Here is an 8,755-nt window from a genome sequence, read left to right as displayed (position 1 = left end):
GGGATTGCTTCAAGCTTCTCACCATTTATTTTGATGTTGGCTACTGGTTTGCTGTAGATTGCTTTTATCATGTTTAGGTATGGGCCTTGAATTCCTGACCTTTCCAAGACTTTTATCATGAATGGGTGTTGGATCTTGTCGAATGCTTTTTCTGCATCTAACGAGATGATCGTGTGGTTTTTGTCTTTGAGTTTGTTTATATAATATGTTAAGTGTTTTCTTTGATGCTTGATATTTTATCTGATCAGTGAGCCTTGGTTTGTTTGGCTCAGTGGTGTTTGTTTAGTTGTGGAGACATTGTATGTTGATTGTGGATAGGGTAGGTGATTTTGCTACACCTTGCTACATAGTTGTGAGGGAGTTTAGTTAGTTTGTATGCCCCTGACTTCATGAATTAGAGTCAGTGAAGTATGGCTAGAAATAGGAGGAGGGGGGAGTGGTGTCATCTGTTTTCTAACTTCATGAACTGGTGTTTGTGCTGGGTTGTAGGTGTGTGTGTTAGTGGGATGCCACAACATACATATATGTTTGTGTGTGTATACATATGTATATGTACACACAACACATATACATATATATACACACAACACATACACCTATATACATACATACACGCACACACACACACACATACACTAACATATACATACATATAGTCAGGGAGTACAAGAGACCACCAGAAGAATATAGATTATTCCTATATGGCTTGGTGCGTTCCAGAAAAAGCATAGAAGACTCAGTTGCTGGAGATACCACAAACTTCAGACACAGAATTTGGAGTAGTCCATTTGGATCTGACTTAGAATCCTCCTCCTCAGCAACTAGTTCTCATAGCTTTGGAAGGAACCGTGCAAACAACCGAGAGAGAAAAAGCATGCATAGTCCTCATAGTCCTATCCAGCTGTATTGCTCACAAACCACGATGACAAAGACCAGTCTATCAAGACAGTCTTGAAAGAAAAACAGTGGCACTTGTATCCTGGACATAACTAACACCTAAGCAAACCAAAGTCCTATTCGGGAGGACCCTCTGTTGCCAGCTTCTTAAACCACACAGTCTCTAGCTGCATTCTAAACACTTGTACTTTGAAAGTTTTTTTATTTGTTTGTTTATTTATTTATTTATTTATTTGAGTACACTGTTGAGTCTGACACACCAGAAGAGGGTGTTGGATCCTTTTACAGATGGTTGTGAACCACCATGTGGTTGCTGGGAATTGAACTCAGGACCTCTGGAAGAACAGTCAGTGCTCTTAACTGCTGAGCCATCTCTCCAGTCTGACACTTTTCCTTCTATCTACAGAAAAGTGTAGCTCTTGCCCCTCCTCAGATAAGTTTCTTTTTGCAGCACTACAAAGTTCATTCCAGAGCATCAGAACTGGGCAAACTGTAGATGAACGGAGCACGGAGGGCCTGTTCCCGATCAATGTATTTAATTTACATCATGGCCCCTGCATCTCAGGCTCAGGGAACATCATGGACAGGGAGGATGGTAGTAACATGGTAAGAACTGGAAGACTGGGGCATTCGCTGGGAGAGAGTCTCTTCTTTAGAAGACAAACAGACATGAAGTTGTGAGAGAAACATTGAATGTGGGTTATTATAGTTTTACAGAACAAAGAAAGTCATACATTGAGACGGTTAGCATTCCTTCTAGACCCTGCCCAAGAGTTAACTGGCAATAGCAAGGTAGGCCTGACTTTCTATAAAAGGGATTGTTTGCCCAACCCCCGGCTCTCTTCTCTCTGACCCCTTTCTTCCTTCTTCCTCTTTCCTCTTCCCCCTCCCCCCTCTCTCCACATGCTCTGGCCTCCTCTCTCTCTCTCTCTCTCTCTCTCTCTCTCTCTCTCTCTCTCTTTCTCTCTCCCTCTCTCTCTCTTCATCTGAAACAGGATAAGGCATCAATAAATCATCAGCAAAGCCAGGAACTGGACACCACAGTTGCTGTTGCTGTGGTATGAACGGCTGCGAGCAATGTCACTGCCATGGGAAATATATTTAAATTTGATTATGTGAAACAAACGTTCTGCATGTTAAGAATTCAATAAACAAAATAAACAGAAGTAAAGACTGGGACAGGGATGGTTGACATATCACAATAGAACTTTAAAAGTAGAAGAGAAGACCACCAACCACCTCATGTAAACATGCAGCAAGGAGGGAACAGTTAAGACAACAGTAACAGGTTCTTTAAAACACTCAGAGAAGAAAGATTCGAACTACAGTATTTTGAAATAGCAGTTCACATACGTCATTAGCAAACATTGAAAAACCTTTAATACTCATGTTAGGAAGTTGGCATGCAAACAGAACTACTAAGTGTTGTTGCAAGGACATTTAATTCCCAAGTAGGGGACTATGGAGAATGCCCTTACCCTTCGGTCAGACTTTTAAAAATATGTCTCAGTGGTACAGCGGATCACACACAAAAGAGTTTTATGCAAAGCTCTTCATGGTGGCATTGAAAAAAATAAGACATGTTTCTCAACAGTAATCTATGAAAAATAATTAAAGATAAAGCAGAATTCTGTGGAACACAGCCCAAGTATTTTGGGGGTGGTGGTGTAGAAAGTACATGATCTTTGTGTCTAAAAGAGGCTGAAAATTAATGAAATACTCAACTATCATCTAACCTAATATAGACATCATATTTAATAGAGTAACCTCAAATAATGTAAATGGAAGGGTATACTAAGGGGAAAGGTAACCAAAGAAGATAGAAAGATAAAAACAAAGAGAAACAAACCCAGAAGTTAGTTTATTGATAGCAAATCAACTAGCTTGGTCTGGAGGAGAAGGTATATTAGGGAGAACAGTAAGGAATCAGGGTGAAGAGGAGATTGTGTCAGACACTCAGGCATGACCAATCGAGACTGATCTGTTGAGCACAGTATGTAGAGATGGATCAGTCTGTAACTGTTATTTTGGCAGCTGGCACTCGGTTTCATGGATAGATAATGGATGAATGGACTGGAAATGAATAAGTGTTGAGCATGTATAAGTTAAATATTTAGTTTTATACACATATATATTTAAATCACAGAAGCTACACTTAGTGGGATTTAAAACAAATATAACCCATAAAAGGCCGCATAGCCAAACAAATACAGTGTTCTTACATTAAAACAAGGTAAGCAAGATAGATAGTACCTTCTTCAAGAGCACCAACAACTCCTCCTCCTCCTCCTCCTCCTCCTCCTCCTGAGTTTCCTCTTCTTCTGCATCTAAATCAATCCATGTGTTGTTCCTCTGTGTTGTTCCAAAGACTCCAGCACAGGCAGTACAGCTAAACAGAGACAATGCACAAGTTCACTAGTAATGGGGAGACATTTACAATAATCCAATGATACCTCATTTAACGCACAGTTTTAAAAAACATTAACTGTGCCAGGGCAGGATAGGTTAAAAGGAAAGATCTACAAACTGTTTCACCAAAACACATCAACCATTTTGAATTATTTCTGTTTTTAACTTCTCCAGTGTTTGTTCACAATTCCAAGTAGTATCTTTAGACTCCCACTTCTGGGTTTGTGATATCAGGAAGGGCGCAAACTCAGCTGTCCTGCACAGAACGTGGCTGCATTTGCTGTTTTATCATGCGTTTGTCAGGGCTACAGCACGGTTACTTTCATTTGGTCTAAATCGTTACTTTTATTCTTTAAAAATATTTTATTGGTTGGGCATAGACATTTATGTCTTTAATCCCAGGAACTGGAAGGCAGAGGCAGGTGGATTTCTGTGAGTTTGAGGTCAGCATGGTTTACACAGTGAATTTCAGAACTTCAAAGGCTATGTAGAGAGAGAGACATTGTCTTAGAAACAAACAAAAGAAAGAAAACAGAGATTTTATTGTGTTTTATTTCTGGATTTGTCATACTTAAATCGTATCTTAGTTGTAGTTTTACTGCTGTGAACAGACACCATGACCAAGGCAAGTCTTTTAAGGACAACATTTAATTGGAGCTGGCTTATCGGTTCAGAGGTTCAGTCCATTATCATCAAGGTGGGAACATGGCAGCATCCAGGCAGGTATGGTGCAGGAGGAGCTGAAAGTTCTACATCTTCATCTGAAGGCTGCTAGTGCAAGACTGGCTTCCAGGCAGCTAGGAATAGGGTCTTAAAGCCCACAGTGACACACCTACTCCAACAGGGACACACCTTCTAATACTGCCACTCCCTGGGCCGAGCATATATAAACTATCATAGTATCTGTGAGCTGTTCTTGATTTCCACCCTTCCACATGCCTTTCCTACCACACCTGCAAACTTCTACCAACTTAGGAGTTTTTAATTTTAAACCGAATTTGTTATCATTTTGATTACCATCATTTCAGACTTTCATGCTTGATCAGGTTATTGATTGATACCAGTACTAGGGAGAGAAAGGCAGAAAGAATCTGTGAATTCAAGGTTAGCCTAGTGTTCATAGTGTGTTCAAAGCTAGCTAGGGATAAACGGTGAAATATTATATCTAATTATTTTTAAATCTAAAGTAGATAACATATATAGTATTATTTTTGACCACAGATGCAAATCACAGGATTAGACATAATGAATAAAGGCTAGCTTTGGGTCATCCTAATGAAATTGCTTTGAATACCAAAGGGTTTTAAAATTTATAATGATGTCAAATGTACAAAATTTGATTCATAATTTTTTTTCTACCAGTTTGTGGAAATTTAGCTTTCTTATTTGTTCTTGACATAAAAATGAGGTGTTTTTTATGTTATCTCTAAGATTTTTTTATCATACAATATAAACACTTAAAATTTTTTTTTTCCTTGGGCTGGAGAGATGGCTCAGCAGTTAAGAGCACTGACTGCTTTTCCAGAGGTCCCGAGTTAATTCCCAGCAAGCACATGGTAGCTCACAACCATCTGTAATGGGATCATGCCCTCTTCTGGTATGTCAGAAGATAGCTTGTTTGGGCAGGTTACAAGATCATAGTTCATTTCCTCTAGTAATCTGAGAGTGACCCAGTATGTAAGTTTAGTGCTAAATGTTTGTCTAAAGGTCATGTGCTGGAAACTACTTTGGAAGGAAGAAAATAACCCAGTGCTATCTTTCAAGGGGGATGAACCCCTTGGCTTCCTGAAGACTTTGAGAATTGGAGAGCTAGAATCCTGACAGGTGATGTTGCTGAAAAATCTTTATGAGCAAAGATGATGGACTTGAATCATTGTGAGAGCTTCACACTTGAGTTCCTTCCATGCATTAGTAATGGTTCCAGGCTTCCCAGGACAGGGTAGGATGACGTTCACACAACGTTGAGTTTGTGGATTGTATTCCTTTTATCCTGAATACATTTGTGTGTATCAGTGAGGAGAGTCAGTAGAACTCTATTAGTCAAGGTCCCAGACTACCCAGTCACTTCTGGGCTCTGTACCTTGCTCCATTTGTGTTCTCTGGAGCAATAATCACTTCCTGAAATTCTAAAACTCTGACCCTCACAGATGTACCTTATTATCTATTGAGAAAAACTACAGTGAGTTCCAAAGTACTGGGCAATTGTGCTTGCTTTACTGATAAATGATAAGATCCACAGAAATGCCTGAGAAATGGTATATGCTGAGGTATAAAGCACGTGGACTGAGAGATGTTAGTCTAAAGAAGCCAGAGTAAAAGTTAACTTCTAGTCTTCTGTGTCTACACATGTATAGCATTACAACTTCTTCTTTGGCTAGAAAATCATTTCAATGTTAACTGAGAGTCTTAGTCAGGGTTTCTATTCCTGCACAAACATCATGACCAAGAAGCAAGTTGAGGGGAAAGGGTTTATTCAGGACTGGAACTCAAGCAGGTCAGGAAGCAGAAGCTGATGCAGAGGCCATGGAGGAATATTACTTACTGGCTTGCTTCTCCTGGCTTGCTCAGCTTGCTTTCTTATGAACCCAAGACTACCAGCCTAGGGATGGCACCACCCACCATGGGCCCTCCCACCCTTGTTCACTAATTGAGAAAGTGCCTTACAGCTGGGTCTCATAGAGGCATTTTCTCAAGGGAGGCTTTCTCTGTGATAACTCCAGCTTGTGTCAAGTTGACACACAAAACCAGACACTCATCCTAAGCAGTATTCTTCTAACAGAAATTAGCTCCTCTCTGCTCTCTGCAATCTCCAGACCCAGCCAGCATGTGACTGGGTGACTGGTAGACTGTGACTGATTCTCAAGGATCATCTGATGTGTAGGATTGAATTAATGGAAGGATTGCCAGAGAGTCTTCCCCAATGTATCCCTCTAGACATGCTATGGATGGTTACCATCCATCAGGCATCAACTCCAGCACCAGGATGGGGTAGGCATCGCTGATGCAGCCGACCACAGTGCCACACTGTTTCTCACGCTCAGAAGGTACAACACAGGCCACCTTATCTGAGGGGAGACACAGTTCATTGAGCAGGACTCAACTAGGTACAATGTGCCAGTGGGGGACAGAGAGAAGAAGCAAGATCATAGATGGAAGAAGATGTATTTGTCTAGAAATTGGTTGCTGAACTTTGAATTTCACAGCATGGGTCTAGTTACTCCTTACTCAAAACAGAACCTTCTACAGTGTCTCAGACCAGTAGCTCCCCTGGCACTGGCCCATGGGGGCAGGGATCCCTTTTGGATGTGGTCTAGCAATAGAGTAGACAACGGAAAATGATCCCATCTCAGATAAGTGACAGGAGACTTAGGCACTCAGGCACAGTGAATTCAAATATAAGTAACAGCTCCTCCCCTGAGAAAGTGAAGTCCTATGTCCAGATATGCTTACCCATTTCTAAGCATCTAAAAGTGTCACTCATAAGGATCAGCTGGGTGATAATTCAGTAAGTGATGGACATTTGCCACTTGAAGAGTTGTATAATATCGCAATGAAATTTTAATGTGGAACATATTATAATGGTTGTTTTAAAAAGCTGGTTAAGAATCACCTAGACCAGGCTGGAGAGATGGCTCAGAGATTAAAAGTACTGGTTATTCTTCCAGAGGTCTTGAGTTCAATTCCCAACAACCACATGGTGGCACATAACCATCTATAATAAGATCTGGTGCCCTCTTCTGGCCTGTAGGCATACATGCGGGCAGAAGGTTGTATACATAAAAAATAAATCTTTTTTTAAAATCACCTAGACCGATAATAGTTTAACAGGTTAACTTCTCAAATTTATTATTGTTCATTTAAAATTCTCATTCACCAAGAAACAGCATTGTATTGGCTGGCTCTGTGTGTCAACTTGACACAAGCTGGAGTTATCACAGAAAAAGGAGTCTCCATTGAGGAAATGCCTCCATGAGATCCAGCTGTTAGGTATTTTAATTAGTGATCAAAGATGAGAGGACCCATTGTGAGTGGTGCCATCCCTGAACTACGAATCTTGGGTTCTATAAGAAAGCAAGCTGAGCAAATCAGGGGAAGCAAGCCAGTAAGTCACATCCCTCCATGGCCTGTGCATCAGCTCCTGCTTCCTGACCTGCTTAGTTCCAGTTCTGATTTCCTTTGTTGATGAACAGCAATGTGAAAGTGTAAGCTGAATAAACCCTTTCCTCCCCAACTTGCTTCTTGGTCGTGATGTTTGTGCAGGAATAGAAACCCTGATAAGACAAGTATGTATGTATATAATATATCCATGTTATATTAGGTGAACATAGGTGTGTCTGTATGTATATGACCTATATACACATAGGTCAGAAGTCAATATTAAGTATCTGTCTCTATAATTCTCCACCTTATCTTTCGATCCAGATCTGTCAGTGAGCCGGGCACTCACTGTTTCAACTGAATTAGCTGTATAGCAAGACACGGGATCCTCTTGTCTCTGCCTCACAGAGCGCAGGCTACATACATACACTGCCATGCCTAGCTCTTTTCCTGGGTGTTGGAGACCCATAATCAGATCCTCATGTTTATACAGCATGTTCTGTTGAAGCAGGTTCCCTCCCTGGGTTTAGAGCCTACTGTTGTGGCTAGGCTGGTGGCCAGTGAGCTCTGGGGTTCTGCCTCTCTCTGCCTCTCCAACATTAGGGCTAGAGACATGGAACATGGCTTTTATGTGATTGTTGGGTTTCTGACCTCAGGTTTTTATAAATTTGTGGCAGGACTTTTATGGACTGGCTCACTGAAGAAATATCTCATTTGGCCATTAATGAGACAATATTTTGGAGCTTCATTTCTACATTTAACAAAATAATCTCAATATTTTCCAAAGCTTAGGAACAGTTTTCAGGATATTTAATGTTCCATAAAGGGGTGTGTAATACAGTTATTATTTAGCTATTCCTTGCCTCTTAGCTATGCCTACGTTCTTCACAGTTATGAAGAATACTACAATGATGTAAAGAATCATGGTCACTGAGGGTCACTTAGAAGTTGAATGAACTCCACTCTGCCTATTTGGGAAAACACAGTGACCTAAAGATTACACACCAATAAAAATAAAGATGTGTCTTCCATTCATCAAAAAAGATTGCTTGTATTTCCTTTGATTTTCATAGTGAAGAAAAAAAGGTAAACTTTCAAGGAGAAATCTCAACAGTAGTTATTCTCATCTCACTTAGAAATTAAGTTTTTAGCCAGGCGTGGTGGCGCACGCTTTTAATCCCAGCACTGGGGAGGCAGAGGCAGGCAGATTTCTGAGTTCAAGGCCAGCCTGGTCTACAAAGTGAGTTTCAGACATCCAGGGCTATACAGAGAAACCCTGTCTCAAAAAAAAAAAATTAAGTTTTTGCCTAACAACATGTTTCCAATATTGAAAAGGGGATGCAATTTTGCA

The sequence above is a fragment of the Mus caroli genome, chromosome 10, assembly GCF_900094665.2.
Source record: "Mus caroli chromosome 10, CAROLI_EIJ_v1.1, whole genome shotgun sequence".
Classification (NCBI taxonomy): Eukaryota; Metazoa; Chordata; class Mammalia; order Rodentia; family Muridae; genus Mus; species Mus caroli.
The sequence above is the reverse complement of the archived record's forward strand: the minus strand, read 5'-3'. Positions refer to the sequence as shown.